General features: G+C 36.1%; 2 protein-coding genes across 4 annotated transcripts in view; one reads left to right on the top strand and one right to left on the bottom strand.

Annotated features, from left to right (window-relative positions):
• SERPINI1 (serpin family I member 1) overlaps positions 1 to 14,369 on the bottom strand; it is a 78,277-nt gene extending 63,908 nt beyond the window's left edge. The window contains exons 1-2 of one of the 2 annotated variants that reach the window (XM_090273542.1): positions 14,196 to 14,369; positions 9,884 to 9,905 (exon numbers count right to left, since the gene is read on the bottom strand). The gene's annotated coding sequence lies outside the window, so the exon portion shown is untranslated. The remainder of the gene's footprint in view (positions 1 to 9,883; positions 9,906 to 14,195) is intronic. The other variant, XM_090273532.1, reaches the window with a different exon arrangement.
• Positions 14,370 to 15,066: 697 nt separating this feature from the next.
• The window catches only part of PDCD10 (programmed cell death 10), a 41,367-nt gene continuing 36,393 nt past the window's right edge, over positions 15,067 to 20,040 (top strand). The window contains exons 1-2 of one of the 2 annotated variants that reach the window (XM_090273520.1): positions 15,067 to 15,189; positions 18,776 to 18,861. The gene's annotated coding sequence lies outside the window, so the exon portion shown is untranslated. The remainder of the gene's footprint in view (positions 15,190 to 18,775; positions 18,862 to 20,040) is intronic. The other variant, XM_090273510.1, reaches the window with a different exon arrangement.

The following is a 20,040-nucleotide window of genomic DNA, read 5'->3' as shown; positions in this document are numbered from 1 at the left end:
TTTTGAACTATTACAATTATCCATTCTATCTTACTGCTTACACTCATAACGTTCATATTCTTCCTTAGCCCCAACTAAGACAATAGAGAATGTTGGTGATTATGGAGAACTGGCATTCAAATACAGTAAACATACACACTTACCTGTGGGCTGACTTCTAGCTTGTTTTGTAATCCCTGTACTGCAGCATCTCAAATCTTCCTCAAATCTGTATCATCATTGCTACCACCACTGGGCCACTGCCATCACTTTTGGTTCTTCTCAAGTCCATTTTGGTCCTCTCTCTATTCTTCACTTTCTATGTTTACTTGTTTCCCTTGTATCCAGATCTAACACCAAGGCCATGTTTTCTTTTTCAGATTATTATTTTTATGTATTTTAATTAGATATGACCAGTACAATTCATCTCATAGCTATTAAATCTTTACCAAAATAAATTACCTTTTTTTTAAAAACAAAGTTATTTTGCCTTCAATATTCTTGTCTTAAAAATATGGCCACCCCATATATTTTTAATTATTTCATCTATTATTGCTTTGCCATTCTTTTAATTTCAACTGATATTATTTTATTATTTTGCTTATTAGTCTCTTTAAAAAGCTAAATGATTTGATATTGTTTTCCACACAGCATGGCTGTTTCTACCTTCAATAAAGGACTAAATTACTGGTTATTGTAAGACATTTGTTTAGCATTTTTGTCATGGTTCTTGTTTACGTTTTTTTTTTTTTTTTGCTTTGATTTTAAATATATAATTTCTATGTATGTAAAAAATAAAATAACATCTGCTGACTCCACAAATTGTAAAATAAGGCATTTTAATATGCTTTGTAACATTTTTCCTTCTGGTTTTGAAGTGATCTTGGAGTATTGGATCCACAGCATTATTTTTTCTGCTATGACACATCATATACTTTATAAGAATTATCTTAAATGTTGTTTTAAAACAGAGTAGCAGAAACTATTTACATGTCATTTATTTCATTATAGTCCCAATCTTGAATTCTAAGTATGTATTTATTGTTGTGGGTGGTGGTTGTGGGGTGTGTCTCCACTCATATGACTTACAAAAGTGTTTTTTATTCTTATGCGCACTGAATCATAGCTAGGCTGGATAAGCAGTTTTGAATCATAAGCTTATTTCATTGCAATTCTATATACATTGTTCAATTGCCTTCTATCACTAGGTGCTGTAGAAGAGAAGTCTGATGACAACTGATATTTTCATTCTCTTTATCTTAATGCTTGGTGTTGGTTTTTTGTTTTTCTCCCCTTCATTTCAAAATTTAAATAAAAACACAACTTTAAGAAAGTGTGGCTAGATCTCAGTCTCTGTTCATTAATTTTGTCTAGTGTTCTGAGGCCAAATGATATAAAATGAGAGTATTTCTTTCTATTTTACTTTCATCTGCTAGACTGGTTTCCTTATAATTCAATCTTCTATAACTCTTCCCTATGTTTTTTTAAATTTTAGATTCACTTACTTTTACATATACACTTTTTAAGTTGTACAATTTAGTGGTTTTTAATGTTCATAAAGTTGTAGAATCATCACCACTATCTAATTTTACAAATTTATTATTCCATAAAGAAACCCCATAATCATTAGCAGTCACTCCTCATTTCCCCCATATCTTAGCACTAATCTACTTTCTGTCTTTATAAATTTGCCTATATTGGGTATTTCATATAAGACGGAGTCTGTTGTGTCTGGCTCTTGTTCAGCATGTTTTCAAAAGTCATCCATGTTGCAGCATCTATCAGTTCTTCATTCCTTTTTGCGGTCAATATTCTATTGTATGGTTATACATTTTGTTTACCTGTTCATTCACTGATAGATACTGTGCTGTTATTGCCTTTTGACTGTTATGAATAATGCTACTATGGACATTTATGTACAGGTTTTCGGGTGAACATATTTTTTCAATTCTATTAGGCATATGCCTAAAATGTAATTGCTCGGTCATATGCTAAAGATATAATTAGTATTTTGAGGACCAGCCAAGATGTTTTTCAATGTTGCTGCAGCATTTTACAATCCCACCAAGACTTTCTGAGGGTTCAATTTTCTCTATATCCTCTCTAATACTTGTTATTGTCTGTGTTTTTTATTTTACCCATCTATAATCTGTGAAGAGGTATCTCACTGAGGTTCTGACTTGCATTTTCTTAGTGACTAATGTTGTGTATCTTTTCATATGCTTATGGGGTACTTGTATCTCTTGTTTGGGGAAACATATGTCTATTCAAATTCTTTGCCTATTTATATTGGGCTGTCTTTATTTTTGAATTGTAAGAGTTCTTTATGTCCTTTGAGTGAAAGCCTCTTCCCAAATATTTCATTTGCAAATACTTTCTCCTATTCCATGGCTTGTCTTTTCACCTTCCTGATTGTCCTTTTGAAACAAAAGTTATCAATTTAATGAGTTGAATTTATTTATATATTCTTTTTTCATTCAAGCTTTTGGCATTGTATCTATGAAACCATAGACTAGTGCAAGGTGACAACAACTTACCTATTTTATTCTATGTGTTTCATTGCTTTAGCTCTTATGGTTAGGTTTGTGATCAATTTTGATTTATAGTTTTTGCATATGGTGTGAGGCAAGGTCCAATTTCATTTTTTAGCATGTGAATATCCATTTGTCTCTGTCATTTACTATCCTTTTTGTTGTCAAAAATCAATTGACCATAAATGTAAGGGTATGTTTCTAGACTCTTAATTACATGGATACATACATGTATGTTTAGGTTCTTTGCATTTTCACTTGTTAGTTTTTGCAAAAAAGGTAGCTGATAATTTGGTGTATTTAATCTGCAGATTAATTTGGGAAATATTAACAATATTGTCTTTTAATCCACAAACATGAGCTTTCTTTCAATTTACTTACGTCTTCTTTAATCTCTTAGTGATAATTTGTGCACCATTTTGTGTTTTGGGTGTAAACCTCTTGTACTTGATTAAATTTACTACTAAGTGTTTCTTTTTGATGCTGTTGTGAATGAATTATTTTTAATTTCATTTTTAAATGTTCACTGCTTTTGTTAAATTACAATAGATTTATCCTGATCCTATATGTTGGAAGCTCATTGAATTTGTTTGTTAGTTCTATAAGATATTTCATCTGTGAGCAGAGATAGATTTACTTCTTCATTTCCAACCTAGATGATTTTTCTTTCTTTTTCTTGCTTAACTACCTTTGCTAGAACCTCTAGTATAATGTTGAATAGAAGACATCCTTCTCTTATTCCTGATCTTAAGAGGAAATATTCAGTCTTTCACCATTAGAAATGATATAGCTTTGGTTTTTTTGTAGATATCCTTTATCAGGTTGAGAAGGTTCCTTTCTATTCTTAGTTTTTTTAGTGTTTTCTTCATGAAAATGTGGTAGATTTTGTCATTTTTCTGCCTCTACTGAGATGATCACGAGTCTTTTATTCTATTGATATGGTCTAATGCATTGGTTTATTTCATGTTAAACTAGCTTTGAGTTCTTGGAATAAATTCCACTTGGTCATGGTGTGTAATTTTTCATTGTTGCCAGATCTTATTTGCTCATATTCTGTTGAGGGTTTTTGAGTCTATATTTAACTTTCTAGTTCTTTTTAAGTTGTTTGGTAGTTTGTGTTTTTGTATGAATTTGTCCATTTCATCTAGGTTGTATAATTTGTTATCACATAATTATTCATAGCATTCCCTAACAATGTTTTATTTCTGTGGATTGGTAGCGATGTCCTCTCTGTAATATATTCACCATTAAATGTCATTTTTCTTCAAGTTCTAATAAAGTATCTTCACTTCTTTTTTAATTGAGTAGTATGGCTTTCTACAATACTCAATACGCTGTTTGGTTTTAATTATAGACATCCCTTGCTTTACTGCACTTTGCAGATGCTGTGCTTTGTTTTACAAATTGAGAGTTCATGGCAATCCTGTGTAGGATGTCCATCGGTCTCATTTTCCAATAGGCTCGGCATTTACTCGCAATAAGATACTTTTAAAATTTTTTAAATTAAGGTTTGTAAATTGCTTCTTAGATATATGCTATTGCACACTAACTAGACTACAGTATAGGGTAAATGTAACTTTTCTATGCACTGGGAAACTAAAAAATTTGTGTGACTTGCTTAATTGGAATATTTGCTTTACTGCAGTGGTCTGGAACCAAACCCACAATATTTCCAAGGTGTGACTGTAATGGTATTTTAAAGTCTGGGCTTTACCCTTCTACACAATTAGGCTGTTTGGCTCTTAACCTCAATTTGATTGTTGCTATACAGCATTTTGTGCAGCTCCTGAAAATTTCTTATGATTAAATGATAATCTTCCCAGTTTAGTAAGCATTTATTTTAGGGGTAGGGAGAACTTAAATTTAGAGTTGCAAATCTCCATTTGAATTAAAAGTTATAGTTCATTTAAAATAAGTCATAGTAAAATGAAACCTAATAAGTTTAATAAAATATTTAACAAGCATCTACCACATGCCAGGTACTGTGCAATGCATTTTATATGAAATCATATAAATAAATAGGCTTTGAGTCAAGTCACAGATTACAAAACCAAATCTGAACCTAGTTTTGTCTGTGGCTGGCAAACTTTTTTTAAAAGGGCCAGATAGGAAATATTTTAGGCTTATGGGCCATGTGGTCTTTTTCACAATGACTCAATTTTGCTGTCGTAGCCAGAAAGCAATCTTAACAACATGGAAATGTTGGGCATACCTGTGTTCCAGTAGAATTTGATTTACAAAAAAGGTAGTGAACCTGCAAGCTGTAGCTTGCAGTCCTCTGCTCTTAACCAAGGTACCATGCCCCTCTACCTCGGCTTCTCAAAGCCTTCCCTGGTGACAACATAGAGCATTTTCTTCTGCTTCTGGACTTCTACCAGAGTATCTGCTACAATGCCACAGTCCTAAGATACATATCCTTGTTTTTTTTATATACATGTGTCTTGCATTATCAAGGAATAAGTGGTTTCATATACAAGGTGGGGCAAAAGTAGGTTTACAGTTGTGAGTGTGCAAATGAATTTATTCTTGTATTATTATTATTTTATTATTTTCCATATGAACGAATGTAAACCAACTTCTGCCCCAACCTGTATTTTGCTGTATCTCTTTATACCACTCAACTCCATGCTACAGATTGTAAGTGATTTAGAACTGTATATATAACTATATCTGGAAAGTTAGTCCTGGTAAAGCCACTCACCTAAGGTCACATAATAAGATGTAAAAACTGGGCAATAAAGTGTTGATATGGAAATTCAGAAAACTGAAAAATAGCCAAGGTTCTATGGTCAACATAGAATTCCTCTCTATGAGACAAATGGCTTGTTTTGCTTTTTCAGGCAGATAAACAAATTCTCTTAAAAAGAAAATTGTTTTTTCATTTGCCTTATACCCATATTCTCTAATGCAGTCTATATGGAGATTTTTTGATACTTTGAAGTTTAAAGCAGATTTATGATAAAATGTTCCTTCTCTATTTCTACTTCTTAAAACCTTCCCTAATGACAATATAGAGCATTTTCTTCTGCTTCTGAATAGGAAAAGTACAGGACAAGTATTAAATGTGGCATGAGCTAGACGACTTTTTAACCAGGAGTACCAAGTGTCCAAGGAATGCCTTTGACCACAAACTTGAAATTTGGTAGTCACAGAAATGAAAATTTGGTGTAAGAAGATTAGAATTCCTAATCTGGGGACAAAACAAACAGGAGGCACTGAGTCATCATGAGATGGAAAAAGATTTAGAGTCAGATTTTATTGACTGGTTACTCAAAAATCATTCTCAAACCACTGTTTCCCCATGTAATCCACCACTAAAGCCCCAAATCCTCTTAACATCCCTTAAAACTAGGGGCAGCTACAGGCCATGGGACAGTAGATCCACAGTAAACATTTGCTGGAGGCCATTGGGAATGCCTTTTGTTTCCTGACTAAAAGAGAAAGGCTTGATGGCTCCCCCTCATTCCTCATTATTCTTGCCCTGAACTGGAATGTGATATCCATCCAAATCAGCAGAAATGCTGATCTTGTAGCGAGCAGGAGAGAAAGCATGAAGACAAAACCATGACAACATTAAGCCTCTAAACAAAAAGTAAAGAATTACCTTCCTCTAGACTTCTTGTTCTGAAAAAATAAAATCCTATTGTTTATGACATTGTGCATAAAACTGAAAGCATTTCTAATTGATAGATACTTTAAAACTATTTTTTAAATTGTCAATTACTTTTGGACCAAATAACATGTGTTAAAATTTGCTTTTAAAATAATCTTGGAGCCCTGGCTGGTGTGGCTCAGTTGGTTGGGCATTGTCCTGCAAAACAAAAGGTCTCTGGTTCAATTCCCAGTCAGGGCACATGCATGGGTTGCGGGTTCAGTCCCGGTGGTGGGGGGCGCATACTAGAGGCAACAGATCAATGTTTCTCTCTCACATTGATGGGTCCCTCCCTTTCTTTCTCCCTCCCTCCCCTCTCTCTAAAAATAAATATATAAAATCTTTAAAAAACTGATAATCTTAGATAAAAAGATTTCTCAAAATGTTCAATTTTGATATTACTAATTATTAGCTAAATTTGATGTTATATTAAAAGCATGAATAGTTATTTTAGGCCTTTATACTTTTAAACTATTAGCATTTTATTTTTCAAAAAATTCATCAGAAACTTTGAAGTACACAAAAAAATTGCCTTTCTGTCTTAGATTTAGTTAATGTACCTTGTGATCAAGATCTCAAAATACATATAATTTCTTTAATGTTTCTTGGTTTAGCAAAAACAAAAATTATAGCATTGTTGTGTAGCTGTAAAAATCTTGGTATTGTACAAATTTCATCCAGTATTATTTGTTAAATGAAATGATGTATAATTTAACCTTCTTTGAACATAGAGCAAGTGATTTAATATCTGAAAGCAATTTGGGATACTTTGTAGAGGCTTTTTAACTGGAAGGCTGAATATATTTAAAAACATTAATTGCTTCAATGATTTTAAATTGCTCTGTGAAGTACACAACAATTAAATGCTCCAATAACTGATTTAATTCAAGTGAATGGCCAAAATTATACATCATGATGTAGTATCTGTAGCATGCTACTAAAGGTGGAAAAACCGTAAAATTAACCCTTCAAGTTACATAGGATAAAAAGACCTCATATAAAATGAGTTTTCAAAACAAAATGTAAGTTATCAAAAAATGACAGAAGCAATCCAATGTGGGGCAAGATATCAAAAGTAGGCCAGTGATTTCCTCTGAGTCCATTCAAAAGAAGCCAAAATGCACCCTGGCTGGGTATTTCAGTTGGTGAGGGTGATGTCCTCATAGGCCAAGGTTGCAGGTTCCAACCCAACTCAGGGCACATACAAGAATCAACCAATGAAAGCATAAATAAGTAGAATAACAAATAAAAAATTGATGTTTCTGCCTCTCAAGTCAATAAACCAGAAGAAGGCGGGGGGGAAGGGGGGAGAACAGCAGCCACAGCCAAAATGTGAGGGCCGTGGGGAGGGGAATGTTGGACTATAAAGCTGATAGGTAATCACTGAATTGTGCTGTAAGATCACTGTGTGACACCTGTGTTACTGTTACTAAGAACTGTGGTCTGAACTATTTCTGGGGAAAACAATACAGTTAGGAAAATGAGGTTATTAAATTAAATTCCCCATCTTCTTTCCTTCCCACACTAAACTGGGCAGTAAGGAGCTCAGAACACTCCTTTCCTAGGCTGAACCAGAAGGCGGCCTTGAAGCAGGGTCTGGAATCTGAAGGAACACGCACACACTTCAGCAGCTGCGCTGTACGGGGGGCCAGCAGCGAGCACTGGTAATGCCAGACCTTAGAGTGCATCCCTTCCCATGCTGGTTCAAAGGTGACAAAACCTGTAGAATTTAAGCATAATAAGGCTGAATAAGGCCTCCCAATGCAACCACTTCACTAAAAATAGAATACTCAAGACCCATTGAATTTTATTTAAGATAAAGCCTCATATTACATTTATATACTTTCCTCTGAACCTCTATTCCTGTGCCAAGAAAAAAGTCCTAAGAAGTATGTATATATGTGTGAGAGTGTCATTTAAAAGTATATCTTTAGGTCAGCAAAGTTCTAGAGGCAAGGAGAAACCACACAAATTCCAAACAACACCCAATTAATATATTAGTATCTAATGTATGCACACATATGCAAGGTTTCAGTTAATAGCAATGTTTGCTCTATTCATTCAGAAATCCAACAAAAGACAGCAATATTTATATTTACTTCTACATAAGCAACTGTTGTGGGCAGAGGGCTGAATTTGGTGCTAAAACAGATGTATAAGAAAAATTCACTTTTCTTGTGTACTTGACTGTGAAAAATGCGAAATGATACTTCATTATAGGTTGTCAAATATTTAAACAAATTGATACCAAGTATAGACTATGCATAAGGTTCTCAACTACAAAGGTAAATGAAACTGCTTTAGCTCTGAAGATACTAAGCATCTGGTAAAGACAATTATATATTCAGCAAGGCACAAGCTAAGCATTAGAGTAATGCCAAAGGAAAATGACGAAGGAAGATTAAGCAGTCATTAGTTTCAAGCTTCTTTGTACCTATAAGCATGCTAGTAAATGTCAAAACATAAAAGACAGTTAAATATCTGCAATTATTAAATTTACTACTAAAGAACTATTTACAATTAACTAGACTTCTCCAGGTCTTATAATAATGAAAAGAAAAAAAAAATTTTTTTGCAGGGTGAGGAGGTATAAACGGGATAAACAGTAATAGAAAAAATGCAATAAAAAATAATACATTAATAAATAAACAAATAAATAAAAGGAAAAAATAACATTTGAATCCTTAATTCTAATACTAATCAGATTCATTTGTTTCTGCAAGGTCAAGTGCAAAAAACAATAAATGCCCAACTCCACATGCATGTCAACACAATCGGTCTGATTTCTTCTTATTCTTTCTCTTTCTAAAGAAGGAACGATTAGAAAAATGGATAGGCAAATTCAGTTTTTATAGTATGAAATATGTTCTTTATAGATAAGCTTCAACAAAGGTATTTTACGTGAGATAAAACGGTGGTGAGCCCCACATAGGCTTCCCTGGGTGTAAAAAGACCTCTGATGCCACGGGTGGGAGGAGCTTATTCCTCTCACCCATAGTCCCTATCTTTGGGACAAATTTAGAAACACTGGCAAGCAAAATTGTAGAGAAGTCCTTTTGCAGCCCACACAGTGTAAATCATATTGGGCTCAACTGACACTTTTGCAAAGGCTAACCAGCACAAAGACATTCTCAGCAGGCTTACTTCATAGTAATTATTCTGTGAGGTCACTGAATCTTGTCTATCAAAGTGTGAGACATCTCAGTGAGTACAGTCCAATTAAAAAATGGGAAAGGGAGGAGGATAGACACTTCTCCAAAGAGGACATTCAGATGGTCAATAGACACATGAAAAGATGCTCAATTTTACTAATCATCAGAGAAATGCAAATTAAAACCACTGCCAGTTAGAATGGCTATAATCAATAAATCAACAAACAAGTGTTGGCAAGGATGTGGTGAAAAGGGAATCCTTGTTCATTGTTGGTGGGAATGCAGACTGGGGCAACAACTATGGAAAGCAGTATGGAGTTTCCCCCAAAATTAAAAACGAAATGTCTTATGATCCAGTAATTCCATTTCTGAAATTTATCTGAAGAAACCCAAAACACTGATTTGGAAGAATAAATGCACTCCTATATTCACTGCAATGTTATTTATAATAGTGAAGATTTGGAAGCATCCCAAGTGCCTATCAGTAGATGAGTGAATAAAAAAGCTGTGGACTACTCGGCTGTAAAAAAAAAGAAAAGAAAAAAAAAAGGAAATCTTAAATATCTTACCTTTGTGACAGCATGAACGGACCTGGAAAATATTATGTTAAGTGAGTAAACAAGTCAGAAAAAGAAAAGTACCATATGATTTCAATTAAATGTGGAATCAAATGAACAAAATAAACTAACATAATATTGGGTTGGCCAAAGAGGTTGTTTGTTTTTTTCTGTAAGATGGCTCTAGTAGTGTTTAGTTGTCTTGAACTTCATTCGAAATAATTTTGTTAGTTGCGACAGCTGTCATATCAGCATGCATTTAAAAATATATATAAAAATTGGTGAATTTTTGTGTAGCCATTTTAATATTGAACATGAAAGAAAATACACATTTCAGCATATTATGCTTTATTTCAAGAAAGGTAAAAATGTAACTGAAGTACAAAAGAAAAGATTTGTGCAATGTATGGAAAAGGTGCTGTGACTGACCAAATGTGTCAAAAGTGATTTGCAAAGTTTTGTGCTGGAGATTTCTCACTGGATGATGCTCTGTGGTCATGTAGACCGGTTGAATTTGACAGAGATTAAATAGACATTAATTGAACACAATCAGTGTTATACCACATGGGAGATAGCCAACATACTCAGAATATCCAAATCAATAGTTATTAGTGAAAATGAAAAAAATGCCTTTTATTTTATGGAAAATCTATATGGACTTCTTGGCCAACCCAATACAAACAGACCCACAGACTGACAATTCTCAGAGTGGAGGGCGTTTGGTGAGGTGGGTAAAAAAGATGAAGGGATTAAGCAAAATCTCCCCAAAACTCCTAGACACAACAATATGGGAATTACCAGAGGCAAAGAGGGGTGGGTTGGTAGAAGAGGGTAAAGGGGGATAAATGGTGATGGAAGGAGACTTGACTTGGGGTGGTGAGCACACAATATAATATACAGATGCTGTATTACAGAATTGTATACCAGAAACCTATATGACTTATTAACCAATGTCACCCCAATAAATTCAATATAATTTAAATATTGGTTAATGATTCTAATTCAGTAAATGGCTTTAGGGTTTTTTTTTTGTTGTTGTTGTTTTTTGTTTTGTTTTGTTTTTAATGCTGAGCATGATATAAAGTGCTCAGAACCAGCAGGATATAGAAAAACAGTGTATAATCTACAGGAGCTAACCATCTGGTTACTTGAAACATAGTCACTGAACTTTGAAAACTAAATTCTGAAAACAAAAGATAAGATTAAAAACAAAACAAAGACAAATCCATATGTATGTATAATAATTTGCTGAGGCAGCGTTTAACCTTAGTAGTTTGCTTTATAAGAGGACAGGTGTGTGCGTGTAACTCTTGTTCATCTTTAGTGTGTGGTTCAAGTACCTCTGTTATTAAGACCCAAAACATTATTTTAGGTTTTTACTTCTTTTTAATATTATACTGAAACAATAGTGAGTTTCACTTAATAGTGACCGTATAAATGCATGTTCTTTTTGGCTTTGCTTCAATAATCCATGATTATTCAAAATGTAATAAATTAATGTCAGTCTGACTCCAATCAAAATGACAATGTACTAAAGTACTGTATCCCACTATGAATTTAGGCCTCTAAAAATTAATGACTGGCCGTGGGGGGAAGGCCATGAAATCACTTACAGGCATTAAAAAAAAAAAAATCTAATCTCTTTGCTGTTGCTAAAGGTATATTTCTTAAATAGTTTTCTTCATATCTATCACTACTTGTAAAGCCCCTAACCCCACCCCACTGCAGCAAAATCTTCTGATCTTCAACCTTTAAGTTATCAGTGAATCTCCTGTTAGAAAGAGAAATTCATGCTACTCAATAGGCTTACACTCAGAATTTTATATTAAAAAATGTCCAAAATATATTTTGTAATTATCTGAATCTTTTGACTGAAGAACATTCATCCCCAGAGAATATTCCATTCAAGAGAGACATACTTCACTCCACTGGTTTTTCTTTTTCATGATATTGTATAATCACTGATAGCCATACACAAAGAGTAAAAGTCAAGAACAGAAAAAATAATATGCTTTTAACCTAGGCAGTGCTTTACATAAAATTCGGCACTCTCATTTACTAAAACTTCTCAACACTAGCATCATACAATCAGTGTCTTCAGATTGTCTGAGATTTAATGTGAACATCAATTTAAAATGTGTCAAGACATCAAGGTAACAAATACCCACATACCATATATTGCTAATGATTTCCTCCCTTATAAAAACATGATCTTCTCACTCCCAAATGATATAGAAACCCAATCTCTTTCACTGACATAATAAAAAGAATTCATCTTGGAAAGAAGTGAAAAATCCAGTGCTTTAATACCACAAACTCATTCATTTCTAATGATATTCTATCCTTCATTATACTTCAGAATAGATCTATGAATAGTTGGAATTCAAAGTACATCTGAATTTCAACACTCTGATATTTATTTTCTTTCCCATTTACTTGTTTAACTGATCTCCAACCAAACCTTCAAAAAGATCTTTTATAAAGCCTCTGAAAGAACTTCATTGCCGTTATTATTATTATTATTATTATTATTACACGGGGAAAATAAACCAGTGACAGCAAGTGTTCAATTTCACATTATGAATCACTAGCAGAGACTGGGAGAGAATCTAAGACTGATTCAGGACAGTCCACTTGATCACAAATAACAAGGGAAAACCATCTTTTCCCAGTCTCACTATACCCTGGCACCCACTCCCCCCCCCCAAAAAATAAAACATTTTTAAAGGGTCATATCAGATATGTGGATTAATACTCTCCCGTGATGTAGCAAAGATAAAATCAGATTTTTACCACGGCTGCTAAGTTTAGTGGCTACTGTTGCTTTTTCTTCTAGGCTCTCGGCTGCTTCTAATACTTACCTGATCTGCCTGGGGGCAATCTAAAGGCTGCTGTTTTTCTAAGACCTGTAAGCCTATCTATTTCTCTGGTGTATGAGACTGTGGGAGGGGATACTGCAGGGGAGCTGTAAGTAAATTGATAAGTCTCTTCAGTTTACCAGTAGTAGCATGCTGATGAGAATGAACTTTAGGCTATGAATAGAATTCCTTCCAGATATTTCTTTTCAAAAAGGAATTTTGTGTGCCTTACAGAAATAAAATCCTTAAGTAAACCAAGAAAGCTTGAAAATAAGAAGATAGAAGATAATTACTCCATTTTATTGCCCAGAGTTCAAAAAATCCAGATTAAAGTATTCAGGCAGAGTGAAATATACAGCTGTCACAATAAAAGCATTTCAGAGCAAAATGTGCTGCAATATGCTGCTATGATTAAAAGCTATGTTATCTGGGGAACCGCTCTATGGAAATGAACTAGGCACATAGCTTTTTACACACTTTCTAACAAGGAAGGCTGTAATATTGTCATAATTACACAAAGGCAGGTATGTCTTTACCTACTATTAGAACATTTTCATCCATATATTTTAATTACATTAAAAGAAATCACACATGATTTACTACCAAGAATAAACTTATTTTATGATACTAACAAGTGTTTTAATTCTGAATCCATTGTAGCACATGTGAAGGGCAATCAATTAGCACATGCTCTTTAAACAGAAAACATCCTCTTACAGCTTTCCAAGTACTTTTTTATTTATTTATTTTTAATGTACAAATATTACCGGTGTAATTGAGACAATTAGGAGCAGCAATGAAGTACACCATATGTTGGTACTGTAGGCTAAGTCCTGGTCTTTGTTCCAATATTCTAGAGCCACTGGAAGAAAAGCTAAGTACCCATCTATCAAAACATATTTTAACATTATCGCTGGCAAAAGTTACACTTCTGATAGGTTTAGTCATTTTGTTTATTCCTGCCTGCATTTGTTTCTGTAATACAGATCTCTTTCAATTCTAGGAAACTGCAGTACAACCAACCCTGGAAAACAGGTCGGTAGCAGGATAATCTGATAAAACAACGTAAAGGGTAGACATTGAAGAATGCAAAGTTATTTTCCTAGTGAAAGAGTTCTTAAGTAATTCTGTATCAATGTAATCTTTTGTAACCAGCTACGCACCTATCCAGATAACATTCACCTTGTTCTCAATTAACAGGATTTTCCTCAATCTTAGGATCTCCTAGAACAGTTTTCACGGCACAACTTAAACCAAAAACACTAACCACGCCCTTTATACAGTCAGGCCACCTTTTGCTCGCCCCCGCCCCAAAGTCCAAAAATGTACATTTCACCTAAAACCGTTTGCACCAGATCTCTAACCCGAGTCAGGGACTCTTTACAGCCGTGCCTAGAGATAATTCCTGTTGGAAGACGTTTTCTCCTGGGCATTGTGCAAATGCTAGAAGAGATACCCACGCTTACCTCCTACACACCTGCAACCCCTGGCGGGATGCGGGAGCTGATGCTCAGACGCCTGCGCTCCGCTCCCGTTCCTGCTCTCCGCTCTCCCGGGAAACTACAGTCCAGGCTGCGCCTCCGCCAGCTACTGGGACAAAAGCTCCGCCTCCCTCCTCTAGTTGGCGAATTCAGCAGCTGTTGCTCCTCCCCCTGCTTGTTCCCGCGGCTGCCGGGGCTGGAGGCAGTGGGAAGCTGCTGCCTGTACCTTCGTGATCCCTGCACTCCTGCAGCTGTTCTACCACTTCCCTTTCCCTGGGGGCCGGTCTGTTCTCACTCCGTGCCCTCACACCTGGAGCTGCCTACCGCCCCGCCTGGATGCCTCCGAGACGAGCACCCTCCCGACTAGCAGGTCTGGCCGCCCGATATGTCTGGGGTTCGGCTGCTTTCGTGGAGGCTGCGCCTCCGGCCATGGAGCATCCCCACACTACATTCTCTGTCCCTCTCGGCGATTCCCCCAGTGCATTCATTCCGCCCGCGTCCACGGGTCAGCATCACTACGTTCCCAAACTCGAACTCTCCCCTCCAAACCACTTCCCTTCTCCTGCCCCGTTAGCCCGCCCCCACAATGGATGAGTCGCGGCGGGGCCGACCCAGCACCCTGATTGGCGCAGGTGAGAGCTGACCCCTCCCTTTCTCTTCTTTCCTTTCACCCTCTCCCTTCATTTCACCTCCTCCCGCAAGGCAGGGAACTCTTCTACTATTGGCTAGAAGTGTCCCCACCCTTTGCCTTAGGCTCCGCCGCGTGGCCTATCGGGAGTTGTAGTCTTACATGTGCAGGAATTGCCGACGACGCTGGCGAATGGGACTACGAGTCCCCATAGGCCTCTGCGCGCTCCGGCTGAGCAGGATTCCGGACAACGCCTGGTTCCTCTCGGGTCCTTCCGGCGTCGCCGGAGTGAATTGATACGAGTTGAAGAGGGCTCCAAGGTGCGAAGTGAAGTCAGTGCCTCAGTTACCGGTAAGGTGTGGCTGTTCTGTTCTGGTCCCCGTAGCCTTGCGCAGAGCACAAAAGGTTTGGGATCACACTCGGACCGTGGCTGAGGCACTGGGGCTTAGTTCTGGCAGGCGGAGCGGACGGGGCTGGGAACGGGGCCCTATGGGCGTAAGCGAGGTTATCCTACGCGAGTGGCGTAAAGCGGGTTTGTAAATGCCTCCTGCCTTGCTCGGGCCCGATCGCCTCCAGGAAGTCTCCTCTAAGTAAGGGCTGTAGGGGAAGGGCGAGGTTGGCCTCTGGTGCCCCTGGAGTAGGGAGAGGGCGGATGTGCCTGGGGTGGGGTCTTCTGAAGGTGTGGCTTGGGGAGGGGAGCTGTTTTTCACTGCTTTAGAAGTAGGGTAGGGAGAAGTGGAGGAAGGAAAGGACGCTTGGGAGTCTGTTCTTGGGGTAACTCAGGTTATGTCCTTTGAGGGACGAGATCTGTAGATGGAAGAGTCAAATGTTGACAGAGATCTACTGATTCAGTTCCAGTTTCATGATGTGGACCCTCTAAGGAGATAATTTTGCTCTAAACTGAAAACCTTAACCCTCGTAGTTGTAATTCCTAAGATATGTGTTACACCTTTACTGTTTTGTAAGGGCATTTATGTTGGCATGCTGATGAGGAAACTGAGGAGAAATGACGTGCCCAAGGTCACACATAGGGACAGATCTTTTGAATTTAATCTTTGTAGTCCAGTGTCTGAATCAGAGCTGCTGTACCAGAAAGAGAGTAGGCTGTATTTTTTGAAGAGTGGAAACAATTGCAAAGTAATTCATTGTATCTATTTTTAAGAAGCTATCGGTGTAGACTTTTTGAACTCCGGAGAAATTACTGCAAAAAAAAAAAAAAACCCCAAACATACTCTAACCTTTTGGAAAAGATAAGAAAATAATCGGTTCCTACGTACTTTTCTTTAATTAGGAGTATATTAAGTGATGGACTGTAATACTACTTTAAACTTTAAACGGTAGATAATTATATAGGAGAGTGTCAGTTAAAACAGTATATCCCATCCCTTAGTTAAAAGACAGTTTTTTTTCCTTCCTACCTTGGGATTTTTTTTCTTCCATTTTGTAAAACTAATAATGAGACTGGAATTCTTCTGCAAAACTTACTTTGCACTTTTTTTCAAATAATACAGTGTCAAGAGAGTTTAGTGTCATTTTTATTAAAAAAGAAGATAGGTTGCATTTCTTGGAGGTAATATCACATTTCTGTTGATTTTTAAAGAACTCTTCCCTTCATTTTCTTGATTCTGGGATGTTTGTGTAAATAACATCAGGCATGTGCATATTTTCCTTTCCCTAGTGTCATCTATTATTTTTAACTCATCCTTCAATTAAAGAATGGAAAAATGGGACATTTATACTTGACACTGAGTAGCAAGTATTGAGCTTGTTCCAGTCTTATCCTATATAAATTTCTTATGACCAATTATAGCTTATGAGTATTATTGGGTAGTTATTGAATAAAATTTTGGAGTTTATTTGTTGACATAAGAATTTCTTCCTGGTGAGTTTATAAACAAGAATCAGGTCTCTAGTGATAGTAAGTAATCAGTCATGGGTTACCGTTGTATAAGTTGACCATTGAAATATGCTACATTGTGAACGTATTCTGCAGTTAATAATATCACCTTTTGAATGCAAAAACACTTTCTAGGATCAGAGGTATTATGTTTCCCTATGGATTGAAGTTAAGATGGTCTGGAAATTAATGTGGCATTTAAAATGGAGAGGTATGCTACTGTAGAATGAAGTAAAATCAGGAATAATGTAACACCATGAATAATGCAGTACACAAGGAAGGAAGCCGACTAAACAAATGGAAAATTATGTGGAGGATAACGGGTTTTGTGCTAATTTACAAGGGTGCAATAATTTAAGTAGACCATAAGCTGAACATCAGTGAGTGATATTAAAGCAAGAATGTTCATGTATTTTGTGGGTAGCAGTGTAGGCATTTACTTTTTGTCGGGGATAGTGTGAAATGAATTTTTCTGCCTTTTGCCATGTAGCTCTGAGGTTGTGGAATGAGCTTTTGAACTAAAAGGAAAATTTGGAAGTTCAGTGAATCAATTACTATAACGCACTTGTTCAGCATGTGTTATTTTTTTTGTCCTTGGTTCAGTTCTACCACTAACTTCTTTTCATTTCTGAGGCCTGGTTTTGATGTTTTACCTGTGTTGCAATGGTGGAGTGACATTTCTGCTACGTTTATTACCCTTCAGATACATGCTGGAGTACTGTGCTCATTTTGGATATCTGCATATTGAATAATTTAAGGTTCGTGGGGTTATGTGTGCTCTTGTATTTTTATAGTGGTTTTGCAGGATCCTCATGTCAGCCTTTGAACATCATCTCTTACAGAACTTAGGATGTGTCCCATATACTTCTGTCTCTTTCTTCTAAGGGCATAAAGTCTTAAGAATAGGACTGTGTATTATCATTGTATTTTCTTTTTAAATAATTTATTTATTTGTTTGTTTATTTTATTTTTAGAGAGAGGGGAAAGGAGAAAGAGAGGGAGAGAAACATCTCTGTGTGGTTGCCTCTCACTCATACCCCGAACTGGGGACCTGACGTGCAACCTAGTCATGTGCCCTGACTGGGAATCGATCATTATATTTTCAATAGGTAAATTATTGAGTACTTGTTTACAAAGAGAATAAAGACGTTCAGATTGGTTAAGTGTAAGGGCATGTGGGTACCAGGCATTATCCAGGTCTACTTTCTCCAGATCTTGAATATTGAAGACTCAGTTCACTTAGATTACTTATTTTACATGAGAAAAAAAACTTCAGATGACTTAACTGTTCAGATACTGTTACCCTCTTACTCTGTTTTATGTTGACAGTTTATCTTTTGTCTCCTTTCCAGCTCTCTATCCTTATCCCCGGCCTTTCTCCTTTATGGTGCCTTTCCATTACTCTATACATGAACTCCTGCCTGACTTGGGGGCCTTTGAAGATGTTCTGTTCCCCTCTGCCTGGACTACTCTCCCCCGAACCCCCTTACCAAATAGGATCAATTTTAGTTAATTTTCAAGTCTCAGTTTAAATGTCATTTGTCAGGGGAGCCTTTCCTGACCTCATTGACCCCTCCTTCCTAAAAGTAGAGTAAGTTCCCGTGATATCTTTACCACATTATGAACTTCTCCTTTATAGCATCATTACACTAGGAACGTAACTATTTCTGTACTTATTTTATAAATGTCTGGCTCCGTCACTAGTTTATAAGCTACCTGGGCAGGGCCCTATCATTTGTCATGTGCCTTACTTCCCTACTTATTCAGTATCTGACACAAAGTAAATGCCCAGTAAATACTTGCTGAATGAATGAATAAATGATTGAATGAATGAGTGCATTCATAAACAATGTTTCCAGCCCTCTGCTAAGGACAGAAATACAGAAATGGGTAAAACAGACTTCCTTCTCACCCTTAGATAAAAAGGAGTTATTGAAAGACCTTTAATATAAATTGTAGAAAGGTGTTCTTTCTTGGAGGTCTCTAAAATCAGGATAGTTTTCTATGAACAAATGACATAGTAGCCATTTTCTATTACAGCAAACTTTCTGTATAACAGCATTTTGGAGAACTTACCACTATCCTGTTTTTTGCAAGCAACATTCATTATAACAAAATATAGACAGGTAAGGATCTAATTTTAATATATTCCATTCCTCCCTAATGTTACCTCATTTTGCCCTCAATATAATCTGTTTCCTTTTTACTTGGTTGTTCAAGTTTGATTTTTAACCATTGCATCTTCCTTTGAATTTTACCGTTAATATTTCCTGCTTTAAACAGGTGCCTTTGTAAAGTTGAGTAATGCTTGTTTCAAAAGAACTTATATTCTGGGCTTCTTGAAAATTTTCATATTTCAATAGGTTTTATGATAATATTGTACTTGTTCTCAACCTAGATACTTATGAGAATAAAGAGATCATTTTAAAAACATGAAAACTAAATTTCAGGAATAAATTGGATTAGGTTTTGGTCCTGAAAACAAATTCTGTAATCCTTTGCAGTACTATAGTAAGGGCATACAATGAATTCAGCAGCTCTGTGTTGTTCTGGGCTTACATGCTTTCATGAATTTGCCAATTCATCTCCCACAAGAATTGTCAAAAGTGATGGCTTTAAAATTTGATAATACTCCCAGTTTTTATTACTAAATATAAGTCTTTGATAAGTCCTAAATTTACTTTTTTAAAAGTCAGTCCTTCTGTTGTTGGAATCTTGGATAAAAATATTTCATGTTTACCTACCATACTCAATATGTGGAGGATAAAACTGAAGTACTACTACTTGTAAGTTGTTGGCTTCTTAGAGTCATAATGATAGGTGATGTTAGTAAGAATTTAAAAGTTAATTTCATGATAAATAATTTTTTCTCTATAATATAAACTGTAAAAGTAATTTAGAAATTAGTGTGTGTATATTTTTGCATTACTGCATTTAGAGTGAGAGGGTGGGGGGGCAAGGAGAGAGAGAGAGAGAGAAACAGAAACATCATTTTGTTATTTTACGTGTCTGCCTTCATTGGTTGCTCTTTATATGTGCTTTGACTAGGGATTGAACCCTCAACCTTGGTGTTATTAGGACTACGCTCTAACCAACTGAGCTGCCTGGCCAAGACAAAAAAATTCAGTTTTCTCATTTTAGCTACAAAATTAATTGCATCTTGCATGTATTGTAATATCCTATTTTTTAAGGCCACTCTTATGTTTTTGTATGGGCAATCTTTTTCTATAACCACCCAAAAAGTTATTGAATCTATTCAATCTCATTCTGACTTCTGTAGTTGCCTAGTATCAAGTGTTTTTATT

This window comes from Furipterus horrens, unplaced genomic scaffold (assembly GCF_987537825.1).
Source record: "Furipterus horrens unplaced genomic scaffold, mFurHor1.1.pri manual_scaffold_1, whole genome shotgun sequence".
NCBI lineage: Eukaryota > Metazoa > Chordata > Mammalia > Chiroptera > Furipteridae > Furipterus > Furipterus horrens.
The sequence above is the reverse complement of the archived record's forward strand: the minus strand, read 5'-3'. Positions and strand labels throughout refer to the sequence as shown.